We start from the raw sequence: 27,339 nt of genomic DNA, 5'->3' as shown, positions 1-27,339 counted from the left end.
CCATGTTGGAAAAGGCAGGATTTAGCTGTGGTTTTCATCTGCCTTTAACTCCATGGACTCTGGTTTCCAGAACTGAAAGGGCTCAAACTAAAGTCTAATAGAGTTGATGGAAAATCTGCCATTGATTTTTACTGGTTTTGGATAAAGTCTTGTATGAGCTGGTGTTGAGCACATCATGGCTACTCCAAATTGTTCAGTCCTTTTGAAATTCTTTGCATATCCAAGTCACTATGTAAAGTCTTTTTTTTTTGTGTACTCTCTGTTTCTTTGTGAGAATGTTCTTTTGCTTAGTAGAAAGTGGTAGTGTTTTCATTCACATTTGTATATGCTACAGGATTAATTTTATTATCTGATAATTTCCTATTATGTGAGGATGACATGGGTGATTTTGGAAAAAGTGAAAGTGCTTTTACTGAAGGCTGCTTACACTGAAGATAGGTTTCTTCAGGTATTTTTCAATGAGCTTGCAGTAGTGGGACATCTGAAATCATAAGACAAGCTTTCTCTGATGTCCATGTTGTACTTACCTTGTCCAGTATATGTTTGTTTGCTGCCTTTTGTTTGTGGGGGTTTTTTTTTATTACAAATATGAAGGGGAGAAAATTGTTAATGATAACTGATGATAATTGTTAATGATACTGATGTTCTGTGATGAAGCTTGCAGAATAACACATACCTGTCGTAGGCATATATCTTCTCCTGGCTTCCCTGTTGTTGATGATGAGCAGGATTTTTCCTCTTGGCTATATATAAAAACCCAGCCAAGAGAAAGTAGGGAGGAGAAGGATTGCTAAACTTAAATCATGGAAGTTTGTCAGAGTTTATTGTTAGTGTAGCCTGTCTTGAAATTTGATTCCATTTGGAAGGGAGTCAAGGGATGAAACCTCAAAAAAACCCACCTGATTTGAGGCAGGACGTCCTCCAGCAAGAATCTCATTTGCCACCGGAAGGGTGAGACCAGGAATTTTGGCTCCTTGGAAAAGGAAATTCTGGAGCTCATTATCTCTCTGGTTTACTGATTTGGGGTTTGCTTGTTACTAAAAGTTGAAGAAGGCAAAAGAGGCATGCATGTGAAAGAAGCTCAGGTGAATAGGCTGAGAGGAGGGAAGGCAGGAGAAGCACAGTTACTGTAAGCCCTCATGGCTTGGATTTCCTTCTAGGATTTGGAAAGTGCCAATTTTCCCAGCCAAATTAATTTGCTCTTAAATGAGAGATGGCTGTCATGGCAGAAAGAAGAGCTGTAATCCAAGGTGCAGGGTAGCAGTGCAGAGCTGCATCTCTTCTCCATCTTGTCTTTTTCCTGTGAGATTTCCAAAACACATGAGAATCTGGTCTCTGGAGGAAAGGTGGAGATAGTGCTGGGGCACTCTCCACCTGCCTGCAGGGACTGAGGCAGCACATCCATGCCACGGGATTGCAGAGATTATGGCCAGCATCTCAGTGTGTGAATTCTCTGTCAGAAATGGTCAGAGGATCTATCAGGGAGGATTTTCCTAATATTTCCACAATTTGTCTTTGTTCCCTTCTTTCCAAATATCAGAAATATCTATGTATGTAATTCTAGATTCTCTCCTGCATGGCCCTATTTAAGTAAATAAATAAAAGCTGCTCAGTAGCTCTTCAGGTGTATGACAGCAGAATTCTGCCAAGTCACCAAGGTGCTTTCCTTCTATCTGCCTAACTGAAGGAATGCCTCTGGGTGGCATTCCTCTTAGTCTAGGGAGCTCCTTGGCTTAATTTAGCCTGTCAAAAAAGTTCCCAAAATAATTCACATGGCCACTAGTGTGATAGTACTACTGCTGGCATTTTTTAAAGTTATCATTAATGATGCAGTGGAGCAGTAATCTCCCTTCTCAGCGATGAGCTAGGATTTTATGTATTGTACAGGGATGACTAAATAAACAATGCATGTGTTATGAGAGCCTTTGTCATTAAAATCAAGGGCAGACTATAAATTTCTGTGTAAAGATTAAATAATTGTATTCCTTTAATTCTGTATTATTCCATCAGTTGTATGTGGTCCAAGAGGACATTTTGAATAAAGTAATTGAGTCTTGCATAAGTTGTTTCTTTCATTTAATTCACAACACGTGAATGAGATTGTTTCCATTATTCATCACAACTACTTAATTTAAATATGGTCATGGTAGGGGGACAATATGAGTAAAAAGACTGGTTGGAAAAGTTGTTTCTGTTGTTAACATTTTCTGTGTTTGATCACACTGCCAAAGTGCATGTAGGCCTGCAACTAGCGAGGAGTGAATTGAAAGCAAATAAAATGTTTTTTTTTTTAAATACAAATGTTAACTTGAGTATTCCATTTTCAAAGCTTTTGGTCATAAAAATTCACATTTTACTCTAACCTATCTTAGCTTATTAGGAATTAAGTACCTGTGAAACTAGTGAACTAATGGAAGAATAAAGAATTAAATGACAGTTTAAAAAATACTTTATATCCTCAAGTGTCTTAAATATAGAGAAGCTGTAATATTTTTTACTGATGAACTAAAAGGGCAAATATTCTTACATTATAATTAGATTATGCACATGAAAGCAGTGTGATCATTCTATACCACAGAGCTGTTCTGTGTCCTCTGGTGAACCTAACCCAATAAATTAGGGATCTGTTTTTCCATTGGATGAAATAAAAGGACTAATTGTCAAGCTGCTAATAGTAAGGTAGGAAACAGAGCAAGAAGATCAATCATCAAGTGAATTTAGAGTCAAACCAAATACAAGTCTTTCTTCTGCTGGGTAGAGTGAATTTGGTACATGTAGAACCAGATCACTTGTATGTTTGCATACACAATGATTACTATTTTATCTTGGGCAGAAGTTCATTCTGCTCACATGCAAAATTTTTTGATGCTGATATTTGAGTGTCTTCTTGAATACTCCATGGGAGTTAGTTGGCATGAACTGCATGCCACAGATACAGCACCAATGTTGCTTGACAGTGAGATGTGTTTTGCAACAGCTGTGGTGTAAGAAAATAAAGGAGCTCTTTGAAGAAAATTAGAAGTGTCTGTCAAATACGTAAGTGGTTGGATCCTTGAGCCATTGCTCACTAACTGATAACTTGGTGACATGCATATGGATGAACCATTTTCAAAACATTCACAAGAAAAATAAACTTCTGTGGGTAAGAAGAGCTGTTTTCACCATTACAAGTTGGCTTCCTTGAGTCCTGTCATGTTTGCTGTCATTATCTACATCTTGAACTATGGGCCTTTTCTTATGTTTTCATTTGTAGACCTTCACCTCTTTCTTTCACTAACTTGGTCTCTTGCACCTTGTCCCCCTTTAGAATCCTGTTACCTCCACTCCTCCTGCTCACGACTGCTTTGTTTCTCTTCATGCTGCTATGCCAGCTCCTTGCCATGTGCTACAGCCCAGCTGTACTTCAGCAGGTATGGAGTGCTGCTGCTGCTTGGTTTCCTATCAGTGAAAAGAATGAGCACTAATAAATGGAAACTTCTTCTTTAGCATTGTTTTTTACCTCTGACCTTTAGCACAAAATCATGCCTGGTCCATTTGCCTAACTTCTTGCAACTTTTGGCAGGTAGGAGTGCCTTCATGTGACTATACTCCTTTATAGCTTTTCATTAAAATAGCTTTATTCCCATGATTTATTAACTTGTCCCTGGCTCTGTTTTATTTTTAATATTTCATACATCTTTAAAAAAAGGCATGTTTGTGTGCAAGGTGCTTCAAAGTATAATTATAAGCTCTAGCATTTATGTATAATTTTTAACATAACTGTGTTCCTCCCTCCAGGAAATTGAAGGGTTTATCTTGAACCTTCTTTTATATGTTAGGTGTCTTACTTTCCATACTTCATTTTTTCTCATTAAAAAAAGACAAAGTGAAATGCATTATCCAGTTTGACAAACAGGGAAAAAGTCTATATGGAGTTGTATCCATGTAATTCCAGAATATACATGACCACGCACATATGCACTGAAAGAATATTCTTCTGCAGAGTACTTGTGACAAATTTAATTTTTACAGCAAAATAATTACTTCAATTAAATATTAAAGTATAATTTTATTTCTAAAGATATAGAGAAAATTGTGCATGGAACACAGAGTACTCCCTATGCAGTGCTAAACTGCATGTCATTTGTGTTGTGCCCAATTCAATAATATGACTTACTGAAGTGATTTAGTTTATTGAAATTCTCTGAGACCAGCATAAAACAGCTTAGGCCAGAGGACTTGGATCCACTGTTTAACTGTGGAAGTTGCTGATTATTAAGGTTAAAGAAAGGAGAAGAAATACCAGAATTAGGGTTTGATATGGAGCCTTATATCAGGTGTCTTTGAATATATGGAGGTAAACTGAGGTTTAGAGTCTGTGGATGGTATTGCTTCACTTTTCAGGGTGTTTAGCTCTGTGTAATAATTGTCATCCTTGAAAACTACACTTCTTCTTAACTTTATTTGAAACCAGGAAACTTGGGATCAGATCACAGGGAATGCAGTTGGTTATGCAGAATATTGTGAGCATGTGGTCCTTGCCTGTGCGTTATACATGTGTAACAGTAATTTTTCACTGGTTGTCAGTTTTCAGTTGAAAATCACCTCTGCACCAAGAAGGTATCTAACCTGATTACCCTACTTGGTATTTAATTGTTGCAAACTGTTTAGCTCTCTTCATTTCTCTTGCCCGGCCTGTTTCACCTGCCCCCAGTCCCATGCCTCAGACACTTCACGCTTTTCTCCTTTGCCAGAAATGGGAGAGAGTTGATAGAAACATTTCATTTTTCTGAAGAGCCTTATGCATGGAGATAGACTAAGGGGAAAGAAGGTCAAGGATGCTGTCCTGTCAGTTGCTCCAGTTCTGAATCTAGCCAGTGTTGAAGGCAGCTGCCATGTACCTGGTTCTTTCTAACAGAGTCTTCTTGCTGCCAGAATAAGGGATAAGCCAGTGACAGGAGTCCCACTTGCATTGTGTTGGCCAGAACCTTTGCCTTCTTGGCTTTTTGCATTACTGAGTATTGAGTTATTTGGGGTTTTTTGTCGTCGCACTGCCATTTGGCATGTCTCTCCCTGGCTCCCCTACCTGACATTTCTGCTGGCTGTGTGTGTGAGCACTGACACGTGCTGTGAGACTTGGACAAAAATGGTGATGGCCCCTGTAGCCTCCAAAATGCACGGAACCTTCTTTCCTGCCGAGTAGGTTGTTGCGCAAGATACCATCTTGATGGCAGCTGTCTTCATTTGCATTGAACTCTGGGAGAACCCAGAGACTGCTCTGATACTGGGGCCTCCTAGGAAGCCTGTTTGCTTTCATCCTCTGCCCAGGGAAGATGAATCTCACCCGCTGCCACTCTCACGGTAGGATGCGGGGAATGTGCTTGAAGCCATTCTGGCCATGACTTTCCAGTGGGTGGATGGTGGGAGTGTGTTTTGCAAGGCAGAAAGATCTTCTGCTGTTATCTCTTCAAGAAACCTCCTATCAAAGCACTCTCGTAGTTTTGGGAAGTTCTTTCTGTGTTTGGAGGTTAGGCACAGGCACGAGCGGGAATGGTATGACCTGAGAAAAGGAAAGTGCTGGATTCTCTAATTCCTGAGGGAAGAAGGGCTCTGGTCATACTGTCTTTATAAAGCAGTTCCCTGAGCTAGCCATCCTCATCTCTCCATCCTACTTGCAGTGGCATGGATAAGTCTCCTTGCTTTGGCTCTGCAGTGGCATCTCTTCATGGCACCTTCCTTGCATGGATCTGTGTGTGTGTGTGGAAAGCCATATGTATATGGAGTGTGGTCCCTTCTGTTTTCAGATGTCTTCATATCTAGTGAAATACCTAGCTTGTAAATTCAAGAATCTGGATGAAACATTTTTTTTCCAAGTACTACAAGTAATGTTTGTAAAGCACAAATAAACTTAGGCAAGCCTGTCTCCCCCACTTTCCCTTTTTGACTTTATTTTCACAGGGACAGCAGGACTCATCCTTGTGGTAAGGTCCTTTCTTGCCAAGTTACAGGTTCTCTTCCAAGGAATAGAATTCAAGTAGTTGAAAGAAAAATAATTTAAAATTCTGCATATAGAAAAAAGCCCAACCTCAAACATTTCCTTTGCTACTTCTGCAGCAAGACTCTTTGTAAAGGTTGCCCAGAGACTCTGTGACATCTCCATCCTTGGACATACAAAAAAAAAAACAGGTGGGCATGGTCCAGAGCAACCTGCTTCAGGCTACCCTGCTTGATTGAGCAGAGTGGTGGGCTGGACAGCCTGCAGAGGTCCTCTCCAGCCTCAGGCATTCCTTGACTGAAACTTTTGAAAAGGTTTTGAAAGAGAATTGCAGTTCACTTTCATAGAGCTGAGCAAAATACGAAGTAATTTAAGGTAGATTCAGTCAGTGGAAAGTGTAAAGCACACCTTCAAATTAAGCTGGTCTGTCAGGCTTGCCCATAATCAATTCAGGAGAGTAAAAAAAAAATTATTAATTTATACCAAATTAACAGAACAAATTATATTGCTTGTGTCTGCACAAACAACTGAAGTGTCTCTGTAACTTTAAAAGGTGCTCTAAATGCATTTTCCATGCACAGAGCAGAGTTATGAACTTACTTAAAACTTAGAAAGAGATTTCATGCTCTCACCTTTGTACATAAGAGGCCAATTCTCAGGATCTTTGCCTTTGATCCCATTGAAAGAATCATAGGCTTAAAAAGGAGCCAGGACTTGCCTGCTGTTTAGTAGTAATTTTCTGATTATACTTTGTTCATAGGAATGTAAATGTCTAGAGCCAAATTTACATAAGCAGACTACTCTGTGAACCTTTGCCCTCTCCTCTCCCTCGAACTTTGCTGTCCAGTTTGGCTCCCAGTGCATTTTCAGAAGTCCCTTTCTAGGGTTACTTGTCTCTCTAGAAAGAAACCAAAGTTCTGAAACCAAGAAAGTGGTGGAATTGCAGCCACAAAACCTGAACTCAAGCGATCTTTCCTCTCCCATTACTGCTACACCTACTCATGAGGCAGCCCTGTGGGGACCAGTGTGGACACTGGCTGGCAGCCAGGTGTGTACCAGGCATCTCTTTACCTTTGCTCATAGATAGAGCTCATCTACAAGTGGCAGCTAGAAATTCATGCCTATAATATCACATTAATTTGACCTGAGTTTTATAGCAGCAGTGCAGGCTGCCTTTTTGCTGAAAAAGAAATTATTTCTCGATATTTTTAACATAATTTATTTCCTCATCTTAGGACTAGCAGGAAGGCTTCTCAGCAATTTATGGTGGAGATAGAAGGAAAAGGGGAATTGGATTGCTGATAGGATATTGCTTGCTGGCTACACAAACATAGTGTGCAATAAAACTAAAAGCTTAGACTCCTCATTGTGAAGTTCAGCTCCAAGCCAAATTAACTTAACCTCAGCCTCTTTCAAAACGTGTCTGTATAAATATAGCTGTAGTCTGTTTTGATGATTACAAGTCTGCAGCTGAACTAATTATTCGATGGTGCAAGAAAGATATGTAAAGGGAGACCTTTACCACTGAAGCCCAGATCTACAAGATCAAATCTACAGTCTGATTTTCTTTTCTAATGTTTTCTTGCTAAGTGTTTCCTTATACATCATGCCTAATCTTGTCAATATTTCTTTAGGTCTTGCTCCTTTAAATAGCTCTGCATGAGTGGAACATCCCATACTTTTTCAAAGATCTCCTGGAGTCAGTGAAAGCTGTTTGTGTGAACATGAGCAGCTTGAAAGAAGTAAAGGCACTGTGAGCCCTGCACAGTCTTAAGACAGTCTGTGTTTGGGACATGGGAGTAGTATGGCATAACTCCGTTTGCTCTGGAAGGTAATCTAATCTAAAAGGGCTTGAAACAATTCACAAATTAGGATTGCAGAAACCTCAATGTAATTTTATTTTTTTTCTTCTTTAGGGAAGAAATATTTAAACCCAGAAAGAGCATTAGGCAGGAAGAATTGGAGAGATTCAACCTGGCAGATGTTGCAAGGCATGTGATAGAATAGGACTGAGCTTTACCTATTGCTGTGTGAAGTTAAGATCTGCAATCTCTGTTAGGAGCTCCAGATTTCACAACACTTGGGTGATGGTGTAACAGGAAGAAGGGTGTGGGCAAAACTACAGAGCTACATATGAGTAATTCAAGACCTCACCTGTTTTTCCATATGGAGAGCAGGACAAAGTGGGGAAAGCAGATGGACAGATCAGAAGTTAGAGTTTAATCACTTAACTTTTGCTGAGCTAATCTGTACTGAGGATAATCTTTGGGGATTCGTTTTTGTTGCATGCTTTTTACATTTTTTGGTGGATGCATTTTGAGTTAGAAAAAATTATGTCTGGTGTAACACCTTTTATATTCTGTCTCAGCATAGCAAATCTGAGCTACTAAGTTATAGCCAGCAGATGCCAGCAGTTTTTGTGGCACTGTACTGTTAATTTACTCGGATGGGTTTTCTGCAGTGATGTTCCTAGTGGTGAACAATCTGCCTTTTTAATAATATCAAAGGGGTGGAATTACTGCCTCATTTCCATGTGAAAAAGTGAGTATTACAGACAGATAATGACCTTTAGTACTGCCCAGAAGTGTTATGTCAGAAGGAAAAAGCTATGATCCCATCAATGATTTTTGAAATTCAGTCCACATTATGTATGTTTAATAAATGCACATCTTCCTACAATGTTTGAAATTGGGGTCAGGACTCCAAAAAGAAACTTAATGAGATTGTCTTCAGTGGCTATTACAGCTGGAGAATCAAGAAAGGCAAAAATAAAGGTAGGTGGTACAAACTTGCTGTTTTCCAAAGCTCAACAGTTTTGTGAGCAAATGATCTGCTTACAGGGTGTTTTTAAGATGGAAGTAATTTTATCTTCAGTGCTACATTTGGAATCAGTTTACCCAGCCATCTGCATCTGTGTATATGGCAAGTCTAATATCTTGGTTTGGGGATTAAATTTATACCATGCTCTGATGTGTTTTTCTTCAGACCCTTACCTTAGGTTTTGGTTTTGTTTCTTTATTTTCTTTTACTGTTATAATGTGGAATCTCATTGAATATTGTTACATTTCTTGTTTACTGATATCTTTATGAAAAACTTGATGGTCAAGTTTGTGAAAACTCAAGGCTCCTTATGCTTTTATATGTCAGTTAGCCAGTAGTATTGATAGTGAATGCAATTAATGCTCTTCCCTTTGTAATCCAAGCTAGTCCTCTAATCAACATTATATAATTCAACAAATAGAGCAAAACCTACTGAAATAAAACCTACTGTTCTGCTATCTCTGGATGTGCAGCATAGCACGTATTTTTGTATCTTCTGAACATTTTGTAGATCAGTAGCTGAATTTCTGGGAGTAAATGCATTGTATTTTTGAGTTAATGAATTTCACTTTCTTTCAGCACTTCTGTTCAAGTTATGATTCTGCTGAATTACACATTGTTAATTAAGAATAATTTTATCTCTTTGGTTAACAGAAGAAATTGGGGCATTATTAGGGTGTTGGCCTTGTTTCCATAACAGGTTAGCTGCTTTGATCTGGCTGTGTTGACAGTAAAATTGGGTCTTCTGCTTGGACGTGTAGAAGTATGTGTTTGGTTAGACTGTTATCAAATTGGAGCAAGTAACTAGAATTGGTAAAGTGAAGACAAGCACAGTAATGGTAAAAAAAAAGAGATAAAATTAACAATGCAGGGTCACACAGAACACTGTCACTTTGCTGATATAATTTGTGGCTGTAAGCGGAGGTCATGGTGTCATGCTATGCCTGTCCCATCTCTTCTCAGTTTTGTAGCATTTTCCTGTAGCTCATACAAGCCCAGTCCTAGAACACCACATTCCCTTTTGTGTAGTGCTCCTTATTTATTCTTTTTTTCCTAACCAGAAGAGATTAAGCGGGAAAGAATCCAGGCAGGATTTGGAAAAATAATAAAGAGTGTGAAATGAGAATTAAACCAGAAAAGACTGCAAAGTGTCTGTATACATCTATTAGTGACCTTGTCTGTATTGACTGAAAGTGTTGGTAAAAGGTTACTGCAAAAAGTGAGGGTTTTAAAAATTTAAAAATAGGGGATTTACTTACTAGACTTTGTCCATGTGTGATGGTATTACCAGCCTGGAAGTGGTTGATATGAATTAAGTTGTGTAAAGCACCAGCAGCTGTGCATTATAGAATGATAAAACTTTGGTAAAATGAGGGGTAGGCAGCTACTGAAGTCCTCTCTTGTAGGAGCATTTTTGGTATCAGTGGCATGTCCTGGTTTTGTACACTAAATGCCTTTGCCCTAATTTAACTCTAGTGTAACAACATTGAGAATATAAGGCATTTACATCATGGAAAGGAGAAAGGAAAATACATTGAAGTATTTCCTTATTTTAGTATTTTTCCTTAGTAAACATATGCAATAATATATAAAGCAAGATACAGCAAAAGTAGGATTCAGTGGTATTTGCCTAAAGTAAGCATATGCAATCTTGTAAGTGCTGTGTGACATTTTAGATTTTATTTAATTTTCCCTTTAAGCTTCAGACTGGAAGTTAAAGTGCCCTAAAGGAGTCTTTATTCTAGTTGAAGTGCTCTGATTGCACTGATCTTTTCATAATTTTCCTTTTCTTTTTGGTAGTATTTTAAGATTTGTGGATTGTCAGGGAAGAAGTGTGTCTCTTATTAGGAACATTGGCAGCTAAAGCTCCTCGGTGCCTGTTCAGTGATCCTAACAATCTCCAGTCAGCCAGAAAAGGAGGAGGACCTTGCAGAATTGCAGGTTATATGGGACCCTAATTCAGAAGTGGGTCTGTAATTTAGAAAACTTGCAGGGCAGGTTGTGAGATCCATACTGTGTGTTTGCCATCTCACTGGCTGGCTAGTTCTTCTCCAAAAAAAAAAAAAAAAAAAAAAAAAAAAAAGCTGTTTAAAATGTTACAACAGCTTTTGTGAAAATATGATTTAAAAATCGCATAATCTCAAAAACTCCAAACCCTGACTAGGTGTATGACTAGGTTAGTCAAAGCACAGGAGATTACATTTCAAGACCAATGCTAAGAGCAATGCTAAGAGAAGTACACAGGGAAGAAAGGGGAAAATGCCAGAATGACCAGCTTTTGTTCCTCTAGTTGCTTAGTACCCCAGCTGGGCAGCACTCCCTAAAATGGGCTGGTCATACCTGGGTTTGAACAGAACTGTCATCATAGAACTTCAGTGCTTTTTGATGCAAAGAAATCTAATGGGACTTTTTTAATTCTCAGGAAATTTTCAAGGAAAGAGCATTAGTCCTAACATTTGGATGACATCCATTTCAGCTGGATCTTTTGCTGGTATTTCAGTGTTCACAAGGAAAGCAAGTTAGGTGCTTGGTTTTTAATATATTCACATAATTCCTTATTCTAAATTTTTAATAATTGTTTTCAAGAATCCAGCTTGTTCTAGAGTACTCCTTACAAGGAAACATTTTGGAAGATTAAATGAAAAGTTACAGTATGTTTATGGTCTTCAACTCCTGTTGTTACTCCACAGCCACCACTCTCAGCTGCTGCAGAGTTATAAGGATGACTGGATTCTATTTAATTTGTCTTCTAAAACTACTGATGAGCTTCATAGATGTCTGGGTGATTCTGCAGAATGGCTGGGAGCAAACTCTTTTAGGCAAAATCCTTACAGGTGAATAGTGGATATAAGCCTATTTTTCATAATCTTCATTCTGTCATTGTACTCCCTGAGGAACTTTTGGAGCCTAGTGGTAGTTTTAGAAATGTATAAGGTAGCATTGGAAATAAGATGAATCTGCAAGTAGCAATAATGAAAGGGAGAGTATTTCACCACTGTTGGTAATCATCTGGAGATGAATTTCCTGACATTAAATTCCCAAAGTGCTGTGAAGTCATCTGATAACATAAAATAAAAATGAGCAGTTTGTATCCCTGTTATAATTATGATGTTAAATTCGTGCTGCTTTCTTACCTGAATTCCAATATGGTTGGTCTGAATTGTTTGTAAGGATGGAGTAGTAATCCATCAAGAATGACAAAATTACCATGATTTGTTTGTGTTGTGTTGTCCAAATAAAAATCCCTCTTGTGTTTATACCTGCATATGTTTAATACTGCATTTACCTATTTGTATGTTACTCATTTGTAAATGGTGCTCTGCAGTCATATGAAAAGAGATACAGTCTTTTCAAGATCTTCCAGCATATTTTTATGTAATTATGGCTATTTTCTATAGCTTCTCTGGTTTCTAACACTTAATTAGAACAAACACACCTAAGTGATTCAATTTTTGGTGCTGTCTGGTTACCACTGTTAGAAATTGTTCTTTAACTCTGTGTGTTTGCTTTTTTGAGGATATTGTGACTCATTATTTACTTGTGGGTAATCATCTTTAGTAAACACAAAGTGCATCTTGTGAGAGCTAATACAGAGCTCTGTGTGTATCATTTGGAAAGAGACCCTTTGAAAGTTCCTGCCAGCTGTCACCTCCTCAGCTAATATCACCTCATAATATAGAGCTAGTCACAAAATGCAAAGTGATGTTTGTGTTTTGAGAACCAGGAAAGCTTGCAAATAAACCAGAACTCAGTAACGTGTATGACTTCAGGGCTGCAGCAAAATATATCTGGTCATATAATCCTACAGTTTTCTGTTTCGTGTCTGGTATCTTACTGCTATGTTTAGTTAGTATTGTGTGCATTTTCAATTAATGGAAGCAACAGAAAAATGGCATAAAATTAAATAACTTGATCTTGTCCTTTTTCCTGCTGTGGGAAGAAAATATACTTTGTATCTATTACCAGTTCCTTTCCTTAACATGATATCCTAGTCTTAGATTTTGAATCATTCCCTGGCTGACTAAGTGATGACTCGCTCGTTTTGTCTCCTATTTATAAAAGAAGTGAAAAGATTTAGCTCATGAATTTTTCATACAGACTACAGATGTACTGGTTGGGGCCAAGTGCTGTCCTCAGTTAGGAGTCAGTGTCGCCGGTGAGCTGTCAGTGGCAGCGTCGTGAGTGCACTGAGTAGTACTGAGATCTCAATGTTTTGTTTCTAGTGTGCATATGGGGGTAAGAATTAAGGAGATGGTAGATAAACTGATTATAAAAATAGATAGGAAATAGAGGTTCATTTTCCAGTCCAACATGCTGCTGCCAGTACTGAATCAAGAGTAAAACCATTACTCACTGCCCTGCGGGTGCTGCACCCTGCAATGAATGAGTACCGTATTTTAAAATATCTAGTACCATTATGAAAAATTGAAGTCGAAGCAGAAGTTCAGACCTTAATTAGTGAAACTGCCTTTCCACCTTTGGTGCTGCCAGCCAGAAAAATCTGATTATATTGTAAACTTTCCCAAACGGACTTTGCCTTTTCCCTTCTTAGGAGCTGCCTGTGAAACCAAGAGCAAGGAAAAGTGTAGCACAGAAGGCAGCTTTATGTGCCTTCATAGCTTGGTTTCAGGTTCGTAATATCCCTCTGAAGTTTTACTGTATTCTTTCAACCTCCCTGTTTTTCTGTACTTTGAAGTTAAAAACCAAGTTAACCTTTGACCAAGAATTTCAAAATCACCTGGTAGAAAGCCCTTCCCTTTCTGCTGCCTGATAAATGAAAAACTCTCCTCTACATATAGAACTCAAAAAATGTGTAGAAAAGATGTGAGACTTTATTAATTCTGAATTGCAGTTTTTCTGGATAATTCCCTTTAGGAGAAGGCACCTCTTCCAAGTGTTTGAGGCTCTTCCTTCCTTTTGGATCTGGAGAACAGAATACTGAGCAAAAGTAATTAGAGGGAATATGTTAGCAGCACTGTCGTGATGTGAAGACCTTACCTGCAGCTGGGGTCTGCCAGGTAAATGAGGTTGGCTGTCAGCCTCACCAGCTCAACACCTGATATGACACAAAGAAAGCTAAATGGAAATGGGCCCCTGCCATGTGGTTTTTGTGCGGTAATGAGGAAAAAAATACCTTTGTGCTGAACTTAAGGTTATTTTTTCCCATTGGCTGTCTCATTCAGCATCAGTTTTCTGAAAAAGGGCAGAGCTTGGGCCATTGCTGGTTTTACAGCCCTCTCTAGCTTGTTGGCATAGGAAATCTCAGCCCGTGTACTAAATCTGTACTAAATTTCAATAGAAACTGAAGAGTATTGTCTGGTATAGGGTAGGTGGTATAATTCATATTTGAAATTCCAGTCACTGCTCCTTGCATGAGCATTGAGGTTTCTGAGTGAATCTGTTAGCAGTTTTATAGATATCTGTCCTCTTGCAAGGCTTTTTCAAACTTTTTTTTTTTTTTTTTTTTTTTTTTTTCTTTCTTGATCCTGTGTCTGAATGACTCTGTTCTGTCTATGGGAAGGTTTTGTGTCAGTGGAGAGCTGGGTGTTGGTACCCCTGGGTGCTCCATGAGCTGCCTTTCATTCCCCTTGGTGCTCCTGGCAGGAGGCTCTCATGGAGGAGGCTTCCTGCCCAATGCACAGGGATCTGTGCATGGTTCAGCAGAGCTGCAGTTCAGAGAGAGAGGGGGAGATGTGCAGGCTGCATCGTGGTCTGCAGAGCTGGGTGAGTGGTCAGCACCTCTCTTGCACCCATAGATCATCCAACAAGCTCTGCAGTGCTGTCTGTGCATATATGCTGAATGCTTCTGCTTCAGGTTGGGAAAGTCAGAGGTTCCTGCTCATGATGCAGCTCTGAAAGCACTGGAGTAGGACATTTTTAGTAACTTTTACATGGAAAGGACATTCTTCTAATGGAGGCAGTGTTTATTATGGGATACACAGGGAATACAGGTGGGACATGATCTCCTGAAGTCCTACCAGGATAATGCAAGATAGGTCTTTTAAGAGAAGTCATAAACATGTTTGGCACATATACACAATATAAGTGTCTCCTGTAAGACTCATTCTTGCAGTGTTGCCTAATCAATTTGGTACGCTGTTTCTGAATGTTTGATTTCTTTTATGCCTTGTGTCTCCTTATGGTATTCAGATGTCTGGCTAGTGAGGTCTTTTGATGCTATGTGTTTGTATTTATAGCCCTTATGAACTTGTCTTGCAAAATCACTAGATTTTAATCACTTGCTTCTTTGAGAACTGAATCTTAAATATGCAGACTCCTTGGCACTTGGACAGCTTTATTTGTCTATCAAAATACATTAAAGACAAGTCAGGCTATCAGGGCTGGCTATCTTGAAAGGGTTACTGATTAAGTTATCAGCTTCATCCAGGGGCAGCACGGAGGTGAGCAACAGTAGATAGATGGACAGAAAGATTGGAAAAGCATTATTAATTTAAGTATCTTGGAGTCATAAACTCCTGTTTTAGCAGAACAAGTCTGTCATTATCTGCTTTGCTCTTTCTGTGGGAAATTCTGATCTCTGTAAGGCTGCTGCTGAGTGCCATTTTGAACATCTTGTCAAGGACAATTGCTGTTGTGAAGGTAGATGTTTACACATTCTGGAAGATGCCTAGGATATAAAAATGGTGATGTCTCTAATTTACTGTTTCCTTGCTTTTTCTCTTCTTTTCCTGAAATTTTGAAAAAGGTGTTAGGGAATGATGCTGGTAAAATGGATTGGCTGCCCTTAAGTTTTTTAAGTCCATCTTTTCTTTTGTCTTTTGATTTCTTCTTTCCTTCAAGTTTCCTGGATTTTTTTTTAGCTTTTAAATTATTTTCTGTGGCGAGTTAAAGTTCTCAGAGAGGTTTTTAAACATAGAATATGAATAGTGCTAACTGAACAAAGAACAGCTCCTATTGAAGCCTGTGTGGCAACGTGAACACAGACTGGAAGAAAATAGGACATTAAAAAGAAATCTCAGAGATGTGATAAGTCCCCCCCTTCTTTGCTACTAAAATACCTTAAAACTGAGGGAAAGCTGATAAGGCAGTGTGTTGAAAATAGGCAATATAAAGTGTAAAAGCACCAGTTTAGCTTTCAGCTTACATAATAGACAGGGGAAAATGTCACTCCAGATTAGACTAGTTGCACTAAATGCCTGTCTATTAAAAGCAATTGAGTTTTTTTCCTGCTGTGCTGGCATATAGAGCTGCTGTCTACCATGCTGTAGCATTCAACCAATACAATTTCAGCTATGTTGTTTGTTTTTTTTTTTTCTGAAACTCTTATCTGTCAGTCACTTTGCAGAATTTGCTTGGAATTAGGGATATAAAAGTTCTGTGACAAGGAAGCAGGCTGCTGTTTCATCAGTCTCTACTTTTCAGTGTCTTTGCTCAGGGCAAAGCAGAATTTTAAGAGTTTTGGAATGTCAATTCCTCAAGTGTTGTGCAGGCAGACTGCTACTTATGCTAATTTTACTAGGTAAATTTTGGGGAATTTTGATCCTTAGCATTTATATTCAGTGGTTGAAATATGATATGTTTAGTTTAAACTTTTTAGAGCACAGTGCTTGAAATGGGCTGATGTAGCATTACATACCATGTTGAAAAAGGAGACAAGCTTTTGTTATTGGTATTATGATTTTTCTTCTGAAACACAGGCAGAGGTTGTTTAATTTATGAGCAATCTAAAATATTTTTTCCTCCATTTAAGAAAGAAGCTCAATTTTGTGTTTATTTATTTGTTTGTTTTTAACTGGCCAGTTGAAAACCTTGGCTGTTTTATTTTCTTTTGCTTTAGGAAATAAACTAGCCAAAGTCATCTTTCATTTTCTCCAAATTATGGTACTACTCTGATAATAGTTAAGGAATTTATTTTTTGCTGGGTTTTGAGACTAGATACAGGATCTTAAATTTTCAAAAGTGAGTCATGATTTGGCATAAGGCCATTTTAGAGTGCGTAACCTAAAACATCTGAAAGATGGTATTCAGTTCTTACTGAAAACAAGATTCTATTAAAGACATTTTAGTTGGTCAGAGAAATAGCCAGGATCCAAAATCACCACTTGTACGTGCAAACTGAGCTTATTAAATTTCCTTCCAGACTGTTTGAAAGCTTTAAATAGCTTGAAAAAGTTAGAAGATTAAAATCAAACAGATTTTTACATCTCTCTGTAATTACATAATACAGTGTGATGATAGTATAATTTATGAAATAATATCATTTATTATAAAACAATTGCGTTATTATTGCCTGTATTAATGCAAGGGGAAGGCAAGCAGGAGTAACTGATGGCTAGACAGCATGTTAAGCTCTGCTATTTTGTATACTGCAGTATAGAATCCCCTGTAATTTTCTCTTTACAGCCTTACAACACTGATCTTGTGGCTATTTCATGGAATCCCAGAATCATAGAATGGTTTGAGTTGGAAGGGACTTGCCATGGGCAGAGATGCCTTCCACTCGTTCAGGCTGCTCAAAGCCTTAGCCAGCCTTGCCTTGAATATGTCCAAGAATCCAGAACTTCTCTGGAAAACCTGTTACAGTGCCTCATCACCCTCATAGTAATACATTGTCCCCAAAATATATTTATGAAGGCAGTCCATAAGCATGAGCTTGTTGATGTGTTTCATTCCCAAACACTGGCCATTTCTCTTAACTGCTGAAACAATCAGGAAAATAATTTGGACATTATAGATAAAAAGATCTGATTTCAAATGGATGAGACTGTCACAGTCATACCTTGTGTTTACAGCATCATTTTCAGCACAGCATAAAATAGAAATTTAAAAATTATTTGAGAGTTCACCATGGATGTGTCCTACGGGTCAGGCTTTCTGTTCATTACTGTTCTGAGTGAAGAAAGCAGGTACAAAACAGAAGGAAATCTAAAAAGTTCCATGAAACAAGGAGCAGCTCATCAAATAACTTGATAAGTGTCAGCCTCCAGTGGAAGATGTGTTCATAGTTAATCATTTTGATTCTTCATCGGTGAGGAAACCACAGAGTGTTCTGTCCAAGTTTTTAAAGATGCCATCCAAAATGCCGTCCAAGATTTTGATTAAAACAGAGTATGCCTTTTGCACAATGAGTTGTTGTGGCTGGATCTAATTAACAATGAACAATTGGAACCACGAGAGAACAAAATAAAATAATGATTCAGATAAATTATAGAGCTTTTCCATTACGTAGTCCATATGACTGCTCCCAAATACAAAAATTGTTTGGGTTTTTTTTTAATTTCAGGATGAAACACCAAAGTTGAAATATTATATGTAGCAAAAGCTCTTCTGGTTTGTAAAATTGAAAATGTGGCTTTCTAATCCATTGTATCTTAGCTGCTAAATTCACTTACTTTGTCACAGAATCACAGATTATCCTGAGCTGGAAGGGACCCACAAGGATCATGGAGTCCAGCTCCTTGCCCTGTACAGGACAGCCCAAAGAATCATACCATGTGCCTGAAAGCATTGTTCAAACACTTCTTGAACTCCTTCCTTTTAAACAAGAAAGTAAACAATTACGAAAACCTTTTCTGAATTGAGTGGTAAAGAGAGAGTGTCTTTTTGTGTCCTGATATTGCCTATGGACATGGAATCACCCATCAGAGGGATCAGGCTGGAGCACTATGAACCTCTGTCCCCTATTTTCCCTGTCCATCTCCTCTGCAGCAGGCTTTGAGCACCTCCTCTCACCACCAGCTCTGTGCTGATGTGGAAGGATAGCAGAGGTGATGCTACCCATTCCTCCCTCCAAACTGGGACCACCCTCATGCCTTGGAGTTGCTCCAAGTGCCTCCTACCACTTTATTCCTCCCTGTGTATTTCTGTCACACTGCTTTCCTGCAGCCCTGACTGGTCCAGGGATCGATGCCAGAAGTCAAAACATTGTAATTAGTGTATTTTAGAAAAAAAGGTTATACTTGGGGAAACAGTGCAACTGATGTCTTTTGCATGGACCTGTAATTCCCTTGAATTAATCTAATTAATCATAGTGCCTGTCTCCATAAAAGCAATTAATAATAAAGTAGTGGATTTTTTTTGGTCATACATTGCACTAGCAACTTTTTCAATGTGTTCAGGACCTTAAAGTCCAATACAGAATTGTATGTTACTTGATAGCAATAATCAGTTATTTAAAAAATCTGAACTAGGTAAATGAATCTCTGATCTTAGAGAAGAAGTTTGGGAAAGTAATTCCAATTTTATTTGCTGTATTTTCCTGAACAACTGTCAGATTCTCCCATTTTAATTTACCAATAAGCTAGTAAGGTCAAAACAATCTCAGAATAAATTTACACAAAATGTTTTGATTTTTGTGATTCCCAGCTCAGTGTTTTACTGTGAGGAGATATAGAAATCATTGTGAGTTAACAACAGTAGAAACTGTGGTGAACATTACTAAATAAAAAAATGTGCATCATGTAGTAAAATAATTTCTCAGCTACATTATGCTCGTGGAATATATTGAAGTGAAATTTAACATATTTGATTCAGACAGTGGGACACGAAGTCATTTTTGCTTTTGCTGTTATGGTAACAGAGCCCTTACTATAAGCAGTGATAATGCTCAGAGGATTCCTTTTAAAAGAAGTTATTTTGTGTATAGTATTTCCTTTAATACATCCTTACGCATAAACCCTCTTGATATAATTACAGCTTTGTAAATCCCCATTATTTGTTCTCTGTTTATAACAAAGGATTTGTCTGTTGAATTACAATTGCAAGCACCTCATAAACCCAGCAGCTAAGTATTATCTTTGATATACTGGAAGAAACAAGCAAATACTACCATATTTCTAAAAATACAGAAATGTAAATGAAGCTTTTTTTATTATAAAGCTTCCAAAGTGAGGGTAATAACTCTTTCCTCTTTCCTGCTAGTTGTGCATTGAAAAGTTTTCTATGTGCATGAATCCAGTTTTGCATTGAATACCTTGACAGATTTTTTGTTGTTGTTGCTTTTTTCCTTTGGTAGAAATAAAACTGGATTGGCTTTGATACATTACTATATAGCTCCTAAACAAGTATCTTACTCAGTCTGTCTCTTAAATGAAGTTTAGTCCTATTCCACCTTTAAAAAAAAAAACAAACCTGAAGCTTCAGCATACTTGACCTTAGCTCCAGAAAATAAAGCAAATATAGTTTCTTAAGGCTTTTATCCTGTGAGCTTAGCCAGTAAACCTTGATTTAACAAGATTTTGAATTTATTCATAGTTGGTTATCACTAGCAAATGCTGTCAATGTCACTAACAGTGTTTTCCACTCCCTCTCCACAGAAGATGAAGAGCAGTTAAGCAGCTGCAGACACTAATGAAATATAACTCACTTTAAGTGAAGACTTATATTTGCTCTATATACTGGGCACAGGGAGATATTTCCCAAAGCTCTTTTTTAGAAATACCTCTGTTTCACTGTCTGTTTCTTACTTTGGCAACCAAATCTACCATTTGAAAAACACTTCCCAGGAGAATTGTGGGCCTGATGATTATACAGCTGTACAACAGTTGTACATTACACCTTAAAATCTTTAGAGTACCATAAATAAGAAGAAAGAACTCTTCTCTTTAAGCTTGCTTTCACTGATTTTCAAATGTCAGATTTACATGTTATTTATTCTTTGGGTATTTCCATAGCTCTCACTATACATTATGCAGAGCTTAGGGCCACTTCTTGCTCAAGTCATGCAGTCTGTGTCACCGTTCTGAGCTGCATTGGGACAGTTTACTGAGACACACGCTGTGCATAGGACTGAAATAAAGGCACGTGCCATACAGGTAGAAAAAATAGAAGAAAGAAATGTAACAAATCAAAGATCCTAAACTCAAAGCAGTTAGTGTGCTACAGACCAGCTCACCATTTTTCCCCCCATTAAACTTTTGCTTTCATGGAACTTAATTTTGGATGGAATTACCCTGACAGCTACATTCCAGTGTGCAGGTGTGATGGTTGTCATCCACCATCCCAAGAAAAACAGAACAGCACCAGTTATTAGAAAAAGCAGTGAGGGGAAAAAAAAACGTATTCTGGATGTATCATGAGTTGGAGGCTGCCAGGCTTTATTAAGTTCTAGGATGTGTTGGGTTGGTAGTGACACCCTGGAAAAGGGAACATAACAAAGTCTGTCATGTTTTATTCTAGGACTCAATAATGAACTTGCTGGCTGGGGATATTATGCAGCAGTACTTACTGTATATTTGTCCTTCAAGATACTAGCTTATTGAATTCAGCCATCTCACAGAAGATAAACCAGGGACAATTAGGAAAATCATAATCATTCACTTGTCAGTGGGTTGATTATAAGCAGAAAAGTGTATGCTTTCTGAGAAAAAGTGTGAAGGTCCAAGTCTTGTCTCTGCAGTACATTTCTTTATGCTTACTCAGACATATGGACAATGATTAAAATCAGGCATCTGGTGTAAAGCAGTCTGAGTCTAAGGATGATTGAGTGGCTGAAGAAACCTTGTTTTGGCTGTCTGAGCTTTTCTTCCTGGGCTCCTCTTCAGTAAGTTGGTGGAGGAGGGGAGAAAATGCCAGGGTGCAGTTTGTCTCATCAGTCTCAGAAGTGGTGACTTGCTCCAACAGTTGCAGTGTAGGGTTAAACACAAGTGGGATGAATATCCTGAGTTCCCAAAACTTCCCATTCCACCATGGTCATACGTTGCATGTAAAGCTTGAAGGTTCCCCTTGGATTTGACTATTATCTGGTTGGTTTTTGAAGTTTTGATAAATATGAATAATTAAAAATTATGTATGAAGACTTCTTTTCAACATCCTGATGCTTTTCACGCTTGAGTCTTTGGTCCTACACCAGGTTTTCAAGCCTAAGGGGAATGCAAGGTTTCTCATCAGCTGCAGTGTGCATTGTTGTGCTTTCTGTGGCACTGGGCCAGGCCCTATGGAGATGACATCCTTAAATACCTTTCAGAGGAAGAAAATAATTGGATTTAGGGCATATGATTATGTTATGTACAGAGAGAGTAGCTGCCCTTTTCTGGGATCTGCTTAGTTCTCTAGAATTTAATTAATTCTTACATTACAAAAATGCATTAGCTTTTCTTTTTAATAGCATAAATAACATACTTTTTCTATAAAGAGTAGTACAATAAGTTTGAAGATTTTAAAGTTATTTTTGGTATGGTTTTTATTTTAAAGGTAAATTAATTTATCATCGTACTTTCAAAGTCAAGAAGAATTGTGACAACATTTCTAATGTAAATACAATGTACTGTAATAGAACTTAAAGGTCTACTAGCTAAAGTGTATTTAATCTTGTTAATTCTTCATTAAAGCAGAGAATTGTAATGGAAATGCTGGCAAAACAGGACTGCAGACATTACTGTCTGTGCACTCATCATTTACAGGAGAGGATAAGAGCTTCTGGACAGCATTTTTGTAGCATTTTCTGTAAAGCAGCTTTGAGCTCTTTAGTATGGTCTCAACAAGTATACAGCAGTACCAATGGTAATTTTTGTTTCCACATTATTCCATCTCTGAACAGTTGGGTCAAGCTACTTGGCTGATGTTAAAGACTTATTAGACCCAGGAGGACGACAAGCTTCCATAAAAAATCATTGAAGTCACTGATTTCTATGACAGCTTGTCATCAAGAGCAATAATAAATGGTGACTCTTCCTTGGGCACTTTCTTGGGGAGCAGGACAGATGTGAGAGGGTGGTTCTTGGCTGGTCATGCTGGAGGGGCAGCAAAGCACTTTTGGCAGTCCCTACATAGGCAGGTATAGCTGAGGGTGGGGTTACATGCAGCTTTTTGGCAACAGTAGTTAATTTTTAATTTGTATGTATGCTTTAAATGGAGCTATTTTATGGGTTTTCTGCCTCCCAGCTATGATCTTGTTCTCACTGCCCAATCTAAACACAAGCTTTCTTCTGCCCTTTTATCCTGCAGAGAGCCCACAGCTGTATGCTGCTGATGATTAGCATTGTCCTGGTGGTATACACTCTCAGGTACATCCTGAGGTGCCAGAGTCCAGGCTGTGCACACCAGCCCTTCTGCTGCCTCCCAGCACCCAGCAATCCAAGGCAGGATTGTAGAGCTCCAGAGCTGGGAATGCCTGTCGCAGATTAGGCTTTGGCATGCTGCAGTCATGGCTTTTCACTCTGCAGAGTGCATGGCACAACTTGCTAACTACTGCACATACTGGAACTGAAAATCAAATGGCCTTGAGTCAAGACTGGTGGGGCAGGAAGAATTAAATTAACTTTCTGTGCCAGCAGAGTTCCTTGCTTCTTGAGGAAGAGCTTTGCTGAGGGAGGTCAGTGAGATTTTTCCCTGCTGTCTTTTTCTTTCCCCTACGTTTTTTGTTCTTTTTTACTCCACCTCCGCTGACATGCTTTTAATTCCGACAGGGAGCTGCTAAACTGAAGAACTGAAACCCAGACTTACTGGAGCAGCTTTAAGAACGAATTTATCTCCTGGTCAGGGTTGCTCATCCCCCACCCCTTTCTTTTTCTTTCCTTGGCTCTGATGGAATGAGAGCTCTCTGGCTTTTTCAGGCCCGGTTGGCTGTCTGGGATCTTTTGTGGAAAAGGAAATTGTAGTTACTTTGTTCAATCAGTCTCTTTGTGGACCCCTGAACACCAGAGCATCCTGCAGGGACTAAAAAAGTAAACTGAAAAAAAATCTAGGGTGAATCTGTCTAGAGGGCTGAATAGATTTCCATCTTTTGGTAACTTTGTTTTTCTCTAAATGAAGATGTCTGTGATGGGTGTGAGGAGCTTGAAAGTAAGTTTTAATAGGATGAATGGGATTTGATGGATAAGAAGGAAAGTATAAGAAGAAAAGTACTGCTCTCATCCCTAATCTGATATCTATTCAAAGACTTAGGCAGAATATGTGCTTTATATCTAAATTTTCTGAAGAGCATCTGGATGTCTTTTCTCCTGCTGTATAATGGATAAGTGTTGGATCATATGGAAATGAGTTGTTTTAGCTAATTTGGTGTATTCCTTTTAGAGATCAAAGCCATATTTCAGTTAACGATAAGTTATCTTAAGGTTTTCAGTTTCTCCTAAACAGCATACAACAAGGTGAAATAATAATGACTGAAACAAAAAGGAACATTTTTTATATGTAAAACTCCATGCAGTCAAGAATTTTCTGTGTGTTAAAGTAGGGAATTTTCATTTACATCTATTCTGCTGTTCAATCATTTTAGCAATATTAATTTCCTGTGGTTCAACAAGTCAGAGGTGAGTCTTCCTTAAGAAAAATCATGGTAGCAAAATACATTGTTTTAACAGTCTCTGTCAGTAGGTTTTTTTAGTGTTAATTATAGTATTATAAAACTGAGAGAGTTCATAAGTTGTTCAGTAAAAGATGGAACTTCAAAAAAGATTTACAGTTTTTAAAATTTTTTTTTATATTTTGTACCTGGATTGAAAGGATAACTTTGAATACCCTGTTGAATTTACAGAGCCTCATCACTGAGTGTGGGTAGTTGTCTACTTAGTTTAACCTAATGGTACTGATGTGCCTTTGAGGCAGTCTTATAGAATCCTGCTAGAGTCTGCCCAAAGTTAACACATTTGGTGACTGGAAACAAGTATTGTTTTTACTGTGAAGAGGCGTATGCTTAGCAGAATGACACATCTGAGTATTGCAATGTAAATGCCCTCACTTTTTTACTTTTTTTTTTCTGTAGCACTCTTCCCCCTCCATCTAAGCAGTAGGCATTAAGCATGAAGAGAGTGCAAGCAGTGAACAGGAGATATGTTTTAATTTTAAATTCTTTGCCAAGGTGTCTGAGGTAGATAAGGCAGGAAACCTGATAAGTCTTCTGCAGGGACTATTGAATGCTTGAACCTCACTTACCCAGTGTTGTTTTGGGCACACTGGAGTGGAGGTTATCTCCACTTGGATAAAAGCCAGATCTTCTGAGGCTGGAAGCTTCCTGTTACCTGATGGAGATAGCAGTGGGTCCTCTTGAGCTAATGTCTGCTGAGCCCATCAGGCTAGGCAGGCAGCAGGGCTCATGAGAACCTGGGGTAGGAGGTGCTCATGGCCCTCATTATAGCTTGTCCTGTTATCAACAGCTAGATCAGATAAGGAAAACTTATGCAAATTGGTTTTTTAAGCATGCTAGGGTGGTTTGGTTTTTTTTTCTGGGAGTCATAAACCCTGCCAAAGTAAGCTTTCATTCTTCTTTTAAAAGTATGTAGGATGCGTTAAATATGCTTCAAAGCAGCTTGTGCTGTGAGTGTTTCTAGCATAGAAATACTTTCTTTTAAAACTGTGGATCTTGTCACAAATCCAGGACGACTTTTAGTCTTCTTCAGACTTGCTGCTCTACCTGCTTTATAGTTAAAAGAGGCTAACCTGTAAGGTACTCTATCCCTTCCCAAAAGAAACCATTCTGGTCCCAGAAACTTTGTGCTGTGGACCACAGCAGTATTGTGACAGGTGAGTAATAGAGAATCAGGGATGTAATATGTCCTCAGTTGCACTCTGGCTAGCTTCAATGGGCGTTTTGCATGAGAAAAGTAAGAAGGATTTGGCTCGTGCTGTAATAAATCCCACTCAATCCTATTGAAACCCTGCATAGCATCCAGTGATAAAATACTTACTGGTTCTGTCTCTTCATTCCTGCATGCAAAATCTTTCTTAAATTACCTTTTGTGGGTGACCCACACCTGAAGACAGACAGGTAAATGTGAACTAGTCTGGTACTGATGCATGTTTTAATAGCTGATTATCAGGGGGAGCTGTAGAAAAATTAGACCTATGAGGATTTTATGTTTGACTAAGTAATTAAATGACCTTAGAGTTATTCTTCTTCATTTAAAGGCACACATGTGCAGGTACTCTGTTGTGGGAAATCAGGCTTTGTAAATGTCAGCTGTCATGAGCTGACTCATAAAATGGGATCTCATGGCTTTTCTCAAAACAGGTGGTTAATCCAATGATTAACTGCACTCCAGGAATGTCTCTCTTTAAGTCTACCTGTTCCATTTGTGAAATAGTTTCATTTTATAGGTCTCTCAAAAATGTCAGGTGACCATACCCCAAATGAAGGGAAGAAGCACTTCTACTATTCTCTTAAGTGTTTTTCCTCTCAGATTGACAGATTCATTCCTGGAAGACTCTGTTTTAACCCTGCTGTTCCCCAAATCACAATATTTTCACTGTAGAGCAAAGAATTCATCTCTTCAAGCATTGCATTGATTGCATGCTTTGAGGCCAAGCTTCGAATTTGTCCTTGGCAAAGATGAACAAGGTCTCTCCTTGTTTTCTCTTCATCTGTAAATCTCTAACCATACTGACTGATGGCTAATGAAGTGTACAGAAAGTGCTAGAGGTTGAGATGCTGTGCCTGTGACTCAGCATGATTTTCCCTGCTTTTCAACAAATACTGCTAATAATTGTCAGATTTTGTTAGACCTTGCTTCTTGTTTTCTATTTCATGCTGTATATTATTCTAATTTGGAAAATGAAGTGAGAAAAAGTGTGATTTTGTTTTTGCGTGCATTGGTGACAAAAAACACCCATTTACTTCAGAGTTACCAGAATTGAAATCCCAGTTTTATAATGCTGATGTTTGCAGATAGTTCTCCCCAGTTGTAAAGGACTGAAAAAAGCTCATGAAGAAATGAAAGGTTAATTAATATTTTAGTAGGCCTCAACATTGATTGATTGTTCTGAGTTATGCCTGAACTTTCTCAGAATACTCTTAAAGCTTTTTAGTTTTTTGATTTTGTGATGTGTGTTGGTAAATTATTGACAAATGTGTCATACAGAGCAGCTAAGTTGAAGTAGGTGTTTATTTAAATGGCTTGATGCTTTCTTTCATTCTTCTAAACTGCCACTGACCCTGACTGAAAATAGCTACTTTAAAAAAATAAAACCTCTTTGAATGGGCATACTGCAATGCAAACCCATCTTATAATAGAAAATATCAAATGTGCAATAAAAATAATGGCAGCACAAACACTGTTCATGAGAAGCAGCTTGAAGTGCAAATAAACCTACTGAATGTGTCTAATCAGCCTTTAGTTTAGGTGGTGAATTGATGAGATCAGTTGTTTGTATTGATATTTCCGAAGCATTTGAAATGGTTGTTCAGAACCGCTAATTAAGATGGTAAATAAATAAAGACCTCCACTCCAGAGTGTTGAGAATAATTAACCTTGCAAAATAACAGAGACTTACTACAGTTATGTAAAAAGAACCTTTCAGATTTGGTGTTAATTGAAGTGAGACTAAAATAGTTTCTTCAGAAGGTTCTTTTTACCAAATGGATCTTTAATACAGATTTCTTTACTCTTTTCAGTGAAAGAACAGAAAATGAAGCTCTAATAAGGTAAGATTTTTATTTTTATTCCACTTTAGTAAGATACTCAAGTTGATTTGAGATAATTGTAACAAATATACTCAGCATTTTACTCTAGATCCTGGACCAGTGGATTTCAGCACTTCACTAGTAGATCCCATTTGGGTCAGTATGTCAAAGCACAAAAAAGAAAGAGTACTGTATTGCAGAATGAGTCTAACAACATTTAACTTTTGTTGTTACTGAACCACTATTTGGT

At 38.2% G+C, this 27,339-nt stretch overlaps 1 protein-coding gene across 6 annotated transcripts in view; it reads left to right on the top strand.

Annotated features, from left to right (window-relative positions):
• Positions 1-27,339, top strand: part of THRB (thyroid hormone receptor beta) — a 152,763-nt gene that overhangs the window by 2,113 nt on the left and 123,311 nt on the right. For 3 of the 6 annotated variants that reach the window (XM_079299665.1, XM_079299672.1, XM_079299664.1), the window contains exon 2: positions 27,081-27,110. The exons of 2 other annotated variants lie outside the window; for them this stretch is intronic. The gene's annotated coding sequence lies outside the window, so the exon portion shown is untranslated. Of the gene's footprint in view, positions 1-7,739; positions 7,806-27,080; positions 27,111-27,339 lie in introns of those variants that run through there. One more of the 6 variants, XM_079299667.1, reaches the window with a different exon arrangement.

Source organism: Erithacus rubecula (assembly GCF_903797595.1).
Source record: "Erithacus rubecula genome assembly, chromosome: 3".
Taxonomy (NCBI): Eukaryota; Metazoa; Chordata; class Aves; order Passeriformes; family Muscicapidae; genus Erithacus; species Erithacus rubecula.
This window is presented reverse-complemented; position numbering and strand designations above follow the sequence as displayed.